Source organism: Lissotriton helveticus, chromosome 12 (assembly GCF_964261635.1).
Source record: "Lissotriton helveticus chromosome 12, aLisHel1.1, whole genome shotgun sequence".
NCBI lineage: Eukaryota > Metazoa > Chordata > Amphibia > Caudata > Salamandridae > Lissotriton > Lissotriton helveticus.
The window spans coordinates 664,516,970-664,531,877 of NC_136073.1; the positions used below are offsets into that span (position 1 = coordinate 664,516,970).

Below are 14,908 nucleotides of genomic sequence, written 5' to 3' on the forward strand. Positions count from 1 at the left end.
ATACTACCACAAGACAGTGTTATGCAGCTAAATGGAAAGATTTGTTATATAATGCCAACAACAAAAAGTTAACCCCCTGAATACACATGTACAATCAATCAATCAATCATATAATTTATATAGCGCACTACTCACCCAGAGGGTCTCAAGGCGCTAGGGGAGGGGGGTCCGCTACTGCTCGAACAGCCAGGTCTTGAGTTGCTTCCTGAAGGCGAGGTGGTCCTGGATCAGGCGGAGGTGGGTCGGTAGGGAGTTCCATGTCTTGGCAGCAAGGTAGGAGAAGGACCGTCCCCCTGTGGTGGCTCTTCGGATGCGGGGGACGGCGGCAAGGGCGTGGCTGGTCGATCGGAGCTGGCGTTTGGGAGCGTAGAAGTTGAGGCGGCTGTTGAGGTATCCTGGGCCTTGGTTGTGTAGGGCTTTGTGTGCGTGGGTGAGGAGTCGGAAGGTGATTCTCTTGTTGACCGGGAGCCAGTGCAGGTCTCTCAGGTGTCCGGAGATGTGGCTGCGACGGGGGATGTCCAGGATGAGTCGTGCTGAGGCGTTCTGGATCCGCTGGAGTCTCTTCTGGAGTTTGGCGGTTGTTCCGGCGTAGAGGGAGTTGCCGTAGTCCAGACGGCTGGTGACGACGGCCTGGGTGACCGTCTTCCTGGTCTCGGTGGGGATCCACCGGAAGATCTTGCGGAGCATGCGCAGGATGTTGAAGCACGATGAGGAGACGGCGTTGACTTGTCTGGTCATGGAGAGGGAGGAGTCCAGGATGAAGCCCAAGTTGCGTGCGTGGTCTGTTGGTTTGGGTGCGCTGCCTAGGGCGGGGGGCCACCAGGAGTCGTCCCAGGTGGAGGGTGAGGATCCCAGGATGAGGACTTCCGTCTTGTCCGAGTTCAGTTTCAGGCGGCTGTTCTTCATCCATTCGGCTACCTCTTTCATCCCTTCGTGAAGGTTGGCTCTGGCGGTGGCGGGGTCGTTGGTGAGGGAGAGGATCAGCTGTGTGTCGTCGGCGTAGGAGATGATGTTGAGGTTGTGATGGCGTGCGATGTCCGCGAGGGGGCTCATGTAGACGTTGAAGAGGGTTGGGCTGAGCGAGGAGCCTTGAGGAACGCCGCAGATGACTTCGGTGGCTTCAGATCTGAACGGAGGGAGGCGGACTCTCTGTCTCCTTCCGGCGAGGAAGGAGATGATCCACTCCAGTGCCTTCTCCTGGATTCCGACATTGCTGAGGCGCTGTACTAGGGTACGGTGGCAGACAGTGTCAAAGGCCGCGGAGAGGTCTAGGAGGATGAGGGCCGCTGTTTCTCCGTTGTCGAGCAGAGTACGGATGTCATCGGTGGCTGCGATCAGGGCGGTCTCGGTGCTGTGGTTGGCCCGGAAGCCAGACTGCGAGGGGTCGAGGGATCCGTTCGTCTCGAGGAAGGCGGCCAGCTGCTTGTTGACGGTCTTCTCCATGACTTTTGCAGGAAACGGGAGCAGCGAGATGGGGCGGTAGTTCTTGAGGGCGGTGGGGTCGGCTGATGGCTTCTTGAGTAGGGCGCTGAGTTTGGCGTGCTTCCAGCTCTCCGGGAAGGTAGCGGTGTCGAAGGAGGTGTTGATGATGTCCCGCAGGTGGGGTGCGATGACAGCGTCGGCCTTGTTGAAGACGTGGTGAGGGCATGGGTCGGTCAGAGATCCGGAGTGGATGGAGTTCATCGTGCGGACGGTGTCTTCGGTGCTGATCGAGGTCCAGGCGTGGAGGGTGGTGGTGGGGGGCGGTGGTTCGGTCGTGGCGTGCGTCGGTTGAGTGCTGAAGCTGTTGTGTATGTCCGCAATCTTGTTGTGGAAGTAGGAGGCGAGGGAGTTGTAGAGGTCTTGCAATGGGGTGATGTCGTTGTTTCCGGCGTTGGGGTTGGAGAGCTCTTTGACGATGTTGAAGAGTTCCTTGCTGTTGTGTGCGTTGTTGTCCAGTCGTTCCTTGGTGGCGTGGATGAGTTGGTGGTGCTTTCGGGTGGCGAGTTTGAGGGCAGCCATGTTGTCCGGAGTTGGGTCTCTGCGCCAGGTTCTCTCGAGTGCTCGGCAGTTCTTCTTGGAGTTCTTGAGTTCGTCGGTGAACCATGGGGCTTTCTTGCTACCGGGTCTGCTAGGCGGGGTCCTCAGGGGGGCGAGGTCGTCTGCGCAGTCGCTGATCCACTTCGTGAGGTTGGAGGCCGCCTGGCTTGGGTTCGTTGAGCTGGTGGGAGGGTTCATGCTCAGGGAGGTCGCGAGCTGGTCGGCTGTGATCTTGTTCCAGCTTCTGCGTGCAACCTGTTGCTGGTGGTGGTGGATCGTGGTCCTTCCGAAGCTGAAGTGGACGCAGCTGTGGTCCGTCCAGTGGAGTCTGGTGGCGTGGCTGAAGGTGATGTCCTTGCTGGATGAGAAGATGGGGTCGAGTGTGTGACCGGCGTAGTGGGTGGGGGTGGTGACCAGCTGCTTGAGTCCCAGGTTTGCGAGGTTGTCCAGCAGGGTGATGGTGTTGCGGTCGTTGTTGTTCTCCAGGTGGTAGTTGAGGTCCCCGAGGAGGATGTAGTCAGCGGAGGGGAGGGCGTGCGGGCTGATGAAGTCGGCGATGTCTTCGCTGAATTGTGTGCGTTGTCCCGGGGGTCTGTAGATGAGGGTACCTCTGAGGGTGGTCTTGGGGTTGATGTGGATCTGGAAGTGCAGGTGCTCGGCGGGTGCGAGGGTGTCGTCGGTGTTGGTCGTGATGCGGATGGTGTTCCTGTGGATGATGGCGATGCCTCCTCCGGTGTGGTTGATGCGGTCCCTTCGGATGATCTTGTAGCCGTCTGGGATGGCGATGGCGATGTCGGGCGCTGAAGAGGCGTTCATCCAGGTTTCTGTGAGGAAGGCGACGTCTGGGGCTGTGGTGTCGAGCAGGTTCCAGAGCTCGACGGCGTGTCTGTGGACGGAGCGGGTGTTGAGCAGGATGCACTTCAGGTGGCTGCTGCTGTTGCTCGTCGAGGTCTTGGGCACTGCTGGCGTGGTGCAGGTCCGGATGCAGGTGAACTTGCAGGAGGTGCAGCAGAAGGGTCCGTGGGTGCGTCTCGGGGTGGCTCGGTAGCAGCCCGGGAATCGGCCGGCGTTGAGTGCGTTGAGGGTGGCGGCGTTGTACGTCCGGCGGGCGGGCTGGGGTCTGCGGGGGCCAGGGGTCCTGGCGCTGGGCGTGGTCCAGGCGCGGACGGGCGCAGACGGGCTTGCCTTTGGCGCGCCTTTGGCTCACAATCGCCGCGCCCGCTGCGCGTCAACGCTGCGCGTACGCCACTCTGCCATATGTGGAGAGTGGGGGGGGGCGGAGCGAGGGAGGGTCAGCTGGGAGGCGGGAGCGGGGTGGCGAATGGGAAGGGCGAGCGAGGGAAGGGGGCGGGGCCGCAGGGGGGCAGCGGCGGGGAGGTGGCGGGAAACGCGGCAGGGGCTGGGCGTCCTAATGAGGGGACCAGCGGCCGAGGAAAGAAACACAGGGGGCAAGAGAAAATACGGCGGTAAACGCTGCACAGTAAACGCTGCACACTAACAGGGGAGAGCAAGCAGGTTACAATGAGGCAAAAAGCGGCAAATGAAACAAAGAGGCAAAGCAGTTTCCAAGGAGCAAAAAAGCGGTGAAAGGCAGGGGAGAGCAAGCGGGTAACAAGGAGGCACAGGAGAACCGCAATCCAGGTGGAGCAGAAGCGGTTCCGGCGGTCGGGGGCACAGCTGAAAGCAGTGGCGGCACTTGGGAACGGGCTCACTCACGGGGAGTGTGCACGGTGGGGTGACTGGCCCAGAGGTACAGACAATACTTACTTACTAATTGCTTTTACAAATCATAGGGTTAGCTCATACTTCAATACGATTACACGTGAAGGCTATTGCAGCCTATTTCCAGAATAGACAGAACTTATCATTATTTAAAATACCTGTTATTAAAGCTTTTATGGCGGAACTTAAAAAAATAATACCCCCAAAGCAGCCTACAGCATGGAACATAATCACTGTACTAAATAGACTTATGGGGGCTCCATTTGAGCCACTGCACTCTTGCCAATTACCTTTTTAATTGCTATCATTTCACTGTAAGGGCCAGTGAGATTCAGTAATTAACCTAAGACGAACAATTCTTTCAGCTTCATAGAGACAAGATGGTGCAAAGAACAAACCCAAAAGTCCTTCCAAAGGTTGTGTCCAATTTTCATATTAATCAATCAATAGAATTACCTGTTTTGTTTCCACAACCTGATTCAATTGCAGAGAGCTTTGCATACCATAGATTTTAAAAGAGCTTAAATGTACTATATTGACAGGACTAAAACTATATGAAAAACTTAAACTTTTTATTGCTTTCGCACCTCCCCACATGGGAAATACAATTTCTAAATCTGGGATTTCTTGATGGATATTTAAATGCATCCAAACTTGCTAAAGCTAAAAGGCTTCTACCTATTCCCCTAAAGCTCACTCTAATAGTAGCTTCTACGGCATTTTTAGGGTACATTCCAATTACTGATATTTGCAAAGCAACAACATGGTCATTCCACACACATTCACAAAACATTACTGTGTAGATGCATTTTGTTAGAAAAGGAATTTCTGGTTGGCTAAGGCTTGCGCCAAAGCCAGGCAGAAACCACCACTCTAGTCAAGACAAGGGAGTTACATGCTGAAGATAACCCCTGCTCACCCCCTTGGTGACTTGGCACAAGCAGTCAGGATTATCCCAGAGGCAATGTGTAAAGCGTTTGCGCAACACACACACACACACAGCAGCAACACGCTAGGCTCACTACAAAAGAGCCTGGGGGGGCAAGATGGCCGCCAGTGCGCTGTAGAGAGCGGTCGCACGATACTCTCTCTCCGGACTGGAAGGAGGGAAAAGAATACCCGCTAAGTAGAGTGCGAGGCCGCTGTAGGGCTGGGGATGCGGTTACTTCTGCAGATTGCTGATCGCGGAGAAGATACCCCAACCGGACGAAGCCTCAGGACACAAGCCTTAACAGTGTTTAAAACGATAAAAACACTCTGGAAGGCTGCCTGGTGTAAATTTATAAGAATGTCACAAAGAAGTAGAGGCGAGAAAGAAAAGGACAGATTAGCGCCCACAGCGTGCAGCACAGCAGGGAGTGCATCCAAACTGCCAGGAACGGGCACCACACCGATGATTTTGCCAGCTGCTAAACGTGCAAACCATGTATCAAGCGCCCCGCAGAGAGTCTACCAAAGGAAAGCAGAAAAAGAAAAGAAGAACGAAAGCAAACCAGGGCATACAATTGCGGTAAAGAGCGATGCATCGCTGACAACTCAAGCGCAGAACAAAGACAGCAATAATTCATTTCCAAGAAGCAGCAGATCAGTCACGGCTAAGGAGCAGAAAGACTACAGCTATAGGCAGACCACCTTATCCGAATCGTTCGGTGGAAGGTCCTTACTGGCGCGGAACCCGGCAAAAGATTCCCCAGGTGAAAACGCTGACATGACTGAAGATGCCGGCAGGGACGTAAACACAGCGGGAGCCGGTGCCGTCCTCGAGGACGTTGGCGGAGCAACCACGGATTCTACCCATTGCCGCTGCAGGCGCAGAGTCAGCAGAACCAGCAGAGCCGGCAGCGCCGGATGAGACGGTGGACGCGAGCACCGACCAGCCGCTACAGGTGAGAGGAGGGACAGAGATGCCTGCAAGCGGTGTAGCGAGCGGTGTAATGAGCGAGGCAGGGAGCTCCAATAACGCCCAGATGATGGAGGCGCTGCTCTTGGTGGAGGAAGGATTAAATAATAAAACTTCTCGGGCTCAGGACTCTGAATGGGGGAGTCTCGTGAGCCTCGACTCTCAGGGAGACCGAGATGGGGAATTTTATTCTGTGGTGGAAGGTACTGACACCACCTCGAGTGAGGAGGAGAGCGGTATTTCTGGGGAGTCCAGCTCCGGTTTGGAAGAGAATCAAGAGTCAAAGATTAAAATCATACAGAAAAGAAGGAGAACTATGGCAGGACAAGGAGGAGGAGGTGGAGGTGGAGGCTTCCCAGACAAGACCAGCAAGAAACTATCATGGGATTACTCGGCTACCTCCACCATGTATCAGGAGGGCGTGCAAGGGGAGCTGGGAGCAGCAGGAGGAGGGGAAAGCGAAAAGGCACAGCAGGTTACAATGGGCATGATGTATGACACATTGAAACAAATGCAGTCTGAAGCTAGAATTGAGAGTCGGAGAGCAAGACATGACACCAAGAAACTGCAGGCTGCAATAAGAAGAATGAACAAAAAGTATGAGGGGGTTGAAGAGCGAGTGGTTCAAGTGGAAGAAAGAACAGGCAGACTGGAGGACGAGGTGACAGACTGGCAGGCATTTAAATTGGACCAAACGAAAAAAACAGAAGACCTGCAGTGGAAAGTCGAGGACTTTGAAAATCGCCAGAGGAGTAATAATGCGAGACTATTGGGACTAGAGGAGGGAGTGGAGGGGCAGGACCCAAGAGGATTCGTCATTAAGTTATTGAAAGATGCCTTCCCGGAAGCTCAATGGCAATGGGAGTTAGAGGTGCAAAGAGCGCACAGATATCCACTGTTTGTTAAAAAGAGAAGGGATGGGAGGCAGGAGAACTTGCCCAGAGCTATGCTGGTATTTTTTGGGAATTTCTTGGCAAGGCAAGTAATTATTGAAAAAGCCAGACCGGATTCAAAGAAAACCTCACAGGGAGTCACTTTCTTTGCCAGACCTGATTTCTGCCACGTTACTGTGGAGAGACGCTGGAGACTAAGGCAGTTAATCGCCCCATTCCAGCGACAAGGGGCAGAGGCTTATCTGATGTTCCCGGCCAAGTTAAAAATCAATATAGGTGGTGTCACGAGGATGTTCTTCTCAGAGATAAAGGCTGGGGAATACCTCTCAGAGCTCACTGAGTTGAGTAAGGGGAGAGGAAAGAAATAGAAGGGGTAAAGGGCCTAAAGCACAAGGTATGAAGTAGCAGTTAGGCTTCAGCATAGCGGGTGTATGGACGAGTTGGAGGGAGGAGAGGAGAGAGAGGCGACCTTACAGCAAACAGCAGCCACACATAGGTCATGAGTGACCTATTTGCCTGTACAAGCGGGAGGGGGGTGGGAGCAGCGGGTGCGGGGAGAAGGGGCAAGGAGGGCGGAGGGGAGGGCACTGGGGGGGTGATGGGATGTTGGAAAGATACAGCACAAGGGAGCCGAAATTATTTAAATTGGAAGAGAGGAGAAGATATATCTAATAGACCACGAAATAGGAGCAGCAGGATCTTAGGCATGAGGAAAATAGGAAACGCTAGAAAACACAAATGGCATTAAGGATTATAACACAGCAACGCTCTCGCAGCCACAAAAAACAGTGTACAGTTTAGACAAACAACAATTGGTATTGATACAATTGAAAGAAAGCAGCAGATCTGTTTGTTCAAATTCCTTTTCAATGATGTTTTAATTGGATCCAAGCTCAGCCGACACGTGTTTCATCGTGTTAAAGTGGAGTCAACACGACTCTTCAGGGCTAGTGGATAGCATTCGGGCATCCACGGTTAGATGCGTGAATACTCTGCGCGAAGAAATGGCTTGTCCTGGTAAGATATTGGCGAGTCTGCCAATATATTTATTCGATCAACCCTGGTTCCGGGTTCAGGAGTGTCTCTAACACCGCTAATTTATATTTGAGCACACAAAATGTTGCATGTCTGTATTCGACGATGACTATACACGAGTGCGTGAATAGCTGTACCGGGAGGGGACCCGACTGCAGGAGTAGCGCGTTCTGTGTGTAGGTATAGAACTCTTCACGGGTAGCGTTAGGTTCAATCTGTTAGTCGAAGTCCCTCCTCCGTTGATTCCCGGTCGCCGTGTTCCAAGAACGGACCGTTGTGTGCTCAAATATAAATTAGCGGTGTTAGAGACACTCCTGAACCCGGAACCAGGGTTGATCGAATAAAGAGTCGTGTTGACTCCACTTTAACACGATGAAACACGTGTCGGCTGAGCTTGGATCCAATTAAAACATCATTGAAAAGGAATTTGAACAAACAGATCTGCTGCTTTCTTTCAATTGTATCAATACCAATTGTTGTTTGTCTAAACTGTACACTGTTTTTTGTGGCTGCGAGAGCGTTGCTGTGTTACAGTTTGGGTAATCTCTGATTGTCTTAGAACGGTTTTGGGTTAATCCGTTCGCTCTTCACGCGCCACACTCAAAAAAACTCATTTCCACACACTGTTCAGCGTACACTTCAGGTAGAGCGCCTTTTTCTGAAATTTCTAAGAAACCCTTCTAGCCGTGATCGGCATTAAGGATTATCTCTCTGAATACATGTGGGTTGAATAACATAGTAAAAAGGCAGAAAGTAGCTGCGATGCTGAGATGGGTTAAGGCAGAAATAATATGTTTACAGGAGACACACATTGCAGGAAAAGAAAAATTTCTGCTTGATCAGATGGGGTTTGAAGTGATCGCGAATACAAAACAGGAAACTAGAACACGCGGGGTTGCCATACTAGCAAAGAAAGGCTCTGTGCAAATGAAAAGAAAAAAGGAGGATCAGGAGGGAAGATGGGTTGTTGTGGAGGCACAGACTGGGGCTGGCTGCTTCACAATTGCTTCTGTATACGGTTCTAATGATGATGAGCCTGAAATGTTTGAATATCTAGACACAGAACTGGCATTATGGCCAGAGCCGATAATATGTTGCGGGGATTTCAATGTTAACGGGTTGGATGGGACAGGATTTCTGAAAAGAGGAGAGCGGGTTGGCCGTAAGAAGAAAGTGTGTAAGGCTATCAATAACATGGTGTCACACAACGCTCTGGAGGATGTATGGGCAAAAAAGAATCCAATAGGGACAGGGAGTACATTTTATTCAGCCCCACACAGAAAGGTAGCAAGATTAGACTATTTTTTTATTTCAAGCTCAAGTTTAAGCGGCTCACAGATAGAGAGATTGCCTAGGCTAGTTTCAGATCATAATCCTTTGATCTTAAGGCTTCCTTTGATAAATAGGGGAGCTAGAAAAACCACCATTTGGACATTTGAGAGAGGATTATCGAAGGATCCAGGCTATATTAGGCATATGCAGGAATGGGTCCCTCAATTTTGGGAGTCTAACAGGAACTCAGCTTCTACTAATATGGTTTGGGATGCTTTTAAGGCTTGGGTTCGGGGGGAAACCTTAAGCTATACGCTTTTGCGGAGTAAGAAGGAACAAATCAGCATGGATAATAGAATGAGATACCTGGAGGGACTAGAGGAGCGGCTAGTTATGGCCATAACAAAAGAAGAACCAATAGAGGGCATACTGCTGGAGATAGAATTGAACAAAGCACAGGCAGGGGAGAGTTTGGCTCAGAAGGCGGCAGGTAATTTCCTATCTAAAAAGGAGAAGTGCTACGAATTTAATGAAAGAGTAGGCCATCTCCTAGCCATTCGGAACCGGCAAAACTTGGCTGCAGGGGAGATAAAGGAAATCAGAGATTGTTCAGGAAATATAGTCAACAAACCAGAGGAAATACAGGAGGTTTTTCGGGGGTTTTATGGGAATCTCTACGAACAGAATCTATGTAATACAGATATGGAGATCTCAAATTATTTAGCAGATATTCCGCACGCCACATTAAGCACAGAGGATAAAGAGAAATTAGATCTTCCCTTGACAATACAAGAAATAAGGGATGCGGTAATTTCTCTTCCAGCAGGGAAGGCTACAGGGCCTGATCAGATACCAGCGGAATTCTACAGGACATTCTGGGACGTATTGGGAGGAAACATGCTGGAAACCTTTATGCAGGCACAGAGTGGTAGATCAACACCGCATTCATGGGCAGAAGGGGATAATATAGTGATTTTAAAGAAGGACAAGTCACCATTAGAGCCAGGGTCATATAGACCAATCACCTTGCTAAATGCTGATGCCAAAATATTCTCTAAAGCACTCGCACAAAGATTGAGTAAGGTGATTGAGGGACTAGTCATTGCCTCTCAACATGGCTTTATTCCTGGGAAAGGAACTACCCAACACACTAGGCAGATGATTACCATCCTGGATGCCGCGGATGTCGCAGGAGACCCTGTCGCAGCCATATTTCTGGATGCCGAGAAGGCTTTTGACAGGGTTTCCTGGGACTATCTGTGGAGGGTTATGGACTGGTTTGGGATAGGGGAGAGCTATATTATGGCAATCCAGGCTCTTTATGCTCAACCAACAGCTAGAGTGAGAATAAATAGGAGCTATACGAAAACAGTTCAGATAAGACGCGGGACTAGACAGGGCTGCCCAGCCTCCCCATTGTTGTTCGCATTATATTTAGACCCCTTCTTGAGGAAACTTACGAGCAATAATAATATCCACCCAGTTAGGCTACAAGGGGCGGACTATAAGCTTTTTGCGTACGCAGACGATGTGGCTATCATAACACCTAGTCCTGCGGGAGCGATTTTGGAAATTGAGCAAGAGGCACTGAGTTTTGGGGAGATAGCTGGATATTCAATCAATAAAAGTAAGACACAGATTGTGCAGAATAGGTATACATCATATCGTGATATTAGAGTGGTACCTGAAGCCACATATCTTGGGATAAAAGTGTCTACAGAATTAGATAAGCTCGTAGGTCTAAACATGACACCACTATTAGCCAAGGTAAAAAGAAATACAGAAAGAATTCACAATCTCCACTTGACATTAATGGGTAGGATAAATGTCATTAAAATGATTACGTTTCCAAAGTTTTTGTATATTTTTAGAGCGATACCTTTATTTTTTGATCAAATATGGTTTAGGAAATTAGAAGTAGTTCTTAATAGACTGATATGGTCTCAAGGGAAAACTAGAAGAGCGTACAGATATATGGTATTACCTAGGGAGAAAGGGGGTTGGGGGGCCCCGGACTTCAGACTCTATTATTTTGCAGCTGTTCTACAGTACGCACAGGGGCTCTTGGGTGGTGGAGACCTCGAGCAACAAGATGGTGACACAGGACTTACAAACATATATAGGGTATTGGTGGGGGGGAGGCTGTGAATGGTTTGTTAAACACGATCGATTACAATTACTTTAAACGTACCAGATTTAAGACGCTACGAGCAGTGTATAATGTATGGAATATGGTGTCTAAAAAACTAAAACTGGGTATAGGTAGATACAGCTTTTATACCAGGTTGTACACAAACCGCTCACTCCCTGTGGAAATCTTCCGGGATTTAACCATGAAGGACTGGGATAACAAGGGTATTAGGAAGATAGGGGATCTATTGGATACAGCGAGTGTGGTCATGCAATTCCAGGATTTGCAAAGGAAGCACGGGATATCGGGTAATAGCTTCTTTAAGTATCTGCAGATAAGAAGCTACCTGGCAAATAAAAGGGGAGGATCGTTAGGATTTAACCAATGTAGAATATTAGATTACCTTGAAAAGAGTGAACATAGCACAATTCCTAAGTTATATGCAGAGATGTATTGTTTGAAAAACGATGATAGAGTAAAATATGGCAGTAAATGGATAGATAAGGTGGGCTCCACAATGGAGGGGTTACAGACATCTATAGACCTCGGACGAACAGTGTTATGCTCTGCGACATTGCAATCGCAGCATTATAAGACGGTGTATTCACTGTATCACACCCCGGCCAGAATTGCAAAGTGGGGGGGAGACACTGGGACTACCTGCCCTCGATGCGATGTGAGAGAGGCAGATATTGTACATATGTTTGCGCAATGTCCACAATTACACACACTAAAAGGGGCAATCGAGGAATTTTTGGAGAATCCACTAGGAATTAAGATTAAATTAACAGACGAACTAATAATCTTAGGTGTCTTGACGGGTGAGGCGGTAGACTTTAGAGAATTTCTATTTTTGGTAACTGCGATATTCCGAATTGAAATTGCTAGGGCGTGGCTTGACAGGGGGCCACCGACTTTTCAAACCTGGATTGCAAGGCTACTCTCAACATATAATTTGGAGAAAGCTATATATGAAAGGAAGGGAAGAAGAGCAAGAGAATTGGGGGCAAGGATTTGGCTACCAATTGACCAATGGAAAAATAGATCAATCAATTAGAGAGTAGTTTGTGAACACATGTGTCAATTGGGACTATACAACCTCAGCTATGTAAGGTTTATGCTCTTGTGTGTTTTTTTTTTTTCTTTTTTATATTGTTATCAGCATTATTTTGATGCTGAAAATACTTCCCTTTTTTGGTTTTCTATTCTTGTGGTATGTCTTTCTCTTCCTGTGCTGTAATATGGAATGGATAATATGGGGGGGGGGGGGAATGTGAAAAACCTTTTAATAAAAAAAAAAAGGGACACTACAAAAGAAACTCCACACAAGGGTATATCAAAAATAGCCTTTGTGGGGGGTGGGGGGGGGGGGGGGTGGCCGAGCAGACGTGACCTGCTTCGGCTCCCGGTCCGTGCAGCGCTTGGTGAGCCCTATTAGCGGCGAACCTGGATGGAATCACACCCGCGGACCATCCCCGAGTGGCAGAACCCCTGAGGCACAGCGCGGTGGCATCCTGAGAAGCATTCGAGGCCCAGGGAGCTCTGCTTAACTGCATTCTGGAGCGGCGCATAGCTCCGGGCGCAAGATGGCGGCCATCGCATAACCCGGTAAGGCAGCCGGAGACAGCGCCGACGATTACTGAGGCGGCTGTGGGGAGCGCTAACACTGCAGAGACGGTGGAGATCTAGGGGGTGTGCCCCGGCCGTCTGCAGAAGCCTGCACTTACTCTGCACATTCGGGAGGCGACAACACCGGCTGCCTGACTTCAAAATGGCGGGCGGTAGGACACCCTGAGATGGCGGCGGGCCTCGTGTGGCTCTAGCTTACTCCTGCAGACCCGGACATGGCCTGGCAGAGCACCAGCGGTGGGGCAGTGTCACATGTGACCTGCGAACGGCAAAAGATGTGAGGGGCAGCGTGTATGAGGTCCAAGACACTGCCCAGCAGCTTCTGCGACGGGGGACGGATGGAAAAGGCTACTGATGCTCAAACTGGGCGGCAGCACCTAGCAAGATCTCCTCCCCATGTCATTACGGAGGAGTGGAGAAGTGACTGCAGACACCAGGGAAGGTTGGTACTGCTGACGCGATTCGTAAGCTGCTGAGAGGCTGCGCATAGCTGCTCCCTGCCATGACACAGGCCTCCTCTTGACCCAAAATTGGATACAGAGAGAGTACCCCCGGAGAGCTCAGAGGCGACCAAACGGTGTGGGCCCACTTCCTTATGCCTCCTAAGAAAGGCACTAACTAACAAAGGAACTGGCAATGTGTCTGATTTTTTTACTGCTGCTGATAATAGGCCGGCTCTCAGGGGCAACTTGGAAAAGACAGCCATGGCCCTTTGCAAGGCAGATCTCCAGTCCATGTTTAAGGACTTCAAGTCTGAGCTGCGCAACGAACTTGCCCAGGACATTAAATCTTCTATTGAACAACTGCGCTCAGATCTGTCAGAACGCTTGGCCTCTCTCCAAGGTGATGTAGACTCCGTGGCACCAGAGTTCTCGATTTAGAGACACACCACCAAGAACACAAACAAGGGGTGGGTAAGTGTCAGGAAGCCGTTCGCTCTCTCAAGGAACAACTCCAGCAAACGCAGCTGAAGACTGAAGATCTGGAAAATCGCGCGAGGCGGGAGAACATCCGCGTGATGGACCTGGCAGAGGGCGCAGAGGGGCCGGACCTGGAGGCTTTTATGGAGGGCCTCTTTGCGGAGATCCTGAGCCCCACAGTGCTCAAGATAAAGTTGGACAGGGTACACAGTGTGGGCCCCCCCCCAGAGGGGTGAACGGAGGAAGCCTCGTGATATCCTGGCGAAATTCCATTCTTACAAAACCAAGGAGGCGGTCTTACAAGCGGCCAGGGTAAAGGACTCCATCTCCTTCCAGAATTTCTCTTGTGCCATCTTCCAGGATGTTGCTCCTTCTACACTGGCTCGCAGACAGACACTGCGGCCTATTACCACCAAACTCCAGGAAGACGGGATCAAATATCGATGGACATATCCTTTCGGCCTCAGCTTCGAACTTCACAACAAAAGGCGCCATATCACCGACTTGAAAGATGGCTTACACCTCCTGGGCCTACCAGCAGAGGAGGGGGACTCCTCATCTAGTGCTTCCGGAGATCCTCCGGGGTGTGCAGCCTCTACCTTGGCCTGGTCGCAGACCTCGAGAAGGGGGAAACATTGAAGACAGCGGCTGTTGCAGAGATGATCTACTACGCGGGTGATGGTGCCGTAGCTCTGTGTAGTACTCTCTCGTAGAGGGAGTGGGCTGGCCTGCCCCTGACCCCAGTTTGGTTTATGCCATGGTGACCACGGGCTTAAAAACTGGGATGGGTGCCTAAAGCTGCAGTGTCTGGGAAAAACTGTGAGTGACTTCTGTTCCACAGATTCCTTATTGTGGTATCGCTACAGTGCTGTGCGGACTGGGCCCCAGGGCCTGTAGTCCCCACCGGTCCATGCGGGGACTGATCTGCCCCACGCTACGACTGAATAATGGTTTTCGATTACTGTTTTGGTTTCTTGTTCTGTTGAGTTCTACGAGGGTTGGGGGGTGGGGTGGGAGGGATGGTGGAGGCTGTCCTGTTTTGTTCTTTCCTGGCAGGATTTTTACATGGAATCATGGGGTTGAGAACGGGGGAGGAGTGGGGCGGTGGTGACCACAACGGTGACAATTGGGAGAATTCCAGCACTTTAACTCACTCGGGACCCTACCGGCGCCTATGGGCGAGAGAAAGGGGTAATAACATGGTGGTTGTTCGGGGTATGCTGGTTGGAATGTCAGTAAGGAGATACATAGGACCTGCACTGCAATGCCGATTACCGTAGGGACATGGAATGTCAAAGGGCTCAACTCTCCTCAGAAACGACAGAAAGTCTGGAATTATATATTGGATCACCACCTTGATATAGTAGCTCTCCAGGAAACACACTTA

The 14,908-nt window shown here is 50.6% G+C and overlaps 1 protein-coding gene and 1 long non-coding RNA gene across 2 annotated transcripts in view; one reads left to right on the forward strand and one right to left on the reverse strand.

Annotated features, from left to right (window-relative positions):
- The window catches only part of LCAT (lecithin-cholesterol acyltransferase), a 455,195-nt gene that overhangs the window by 359,518 nt on the left and 80,769 nt on the right, over positions 1 to 14,908 (forward strand). The window lies entirely within an intron of this gene.
- LOC144799823 (uncharacterized) overlaps positions 1 to 14,908 on the reverse strand; it is a 463,812-nt gene that overhangs the window by 264,757 nt on the left and 184,147 nt on the right. The gene's annotated exons all lie outside the window — the stretch shown is intronic.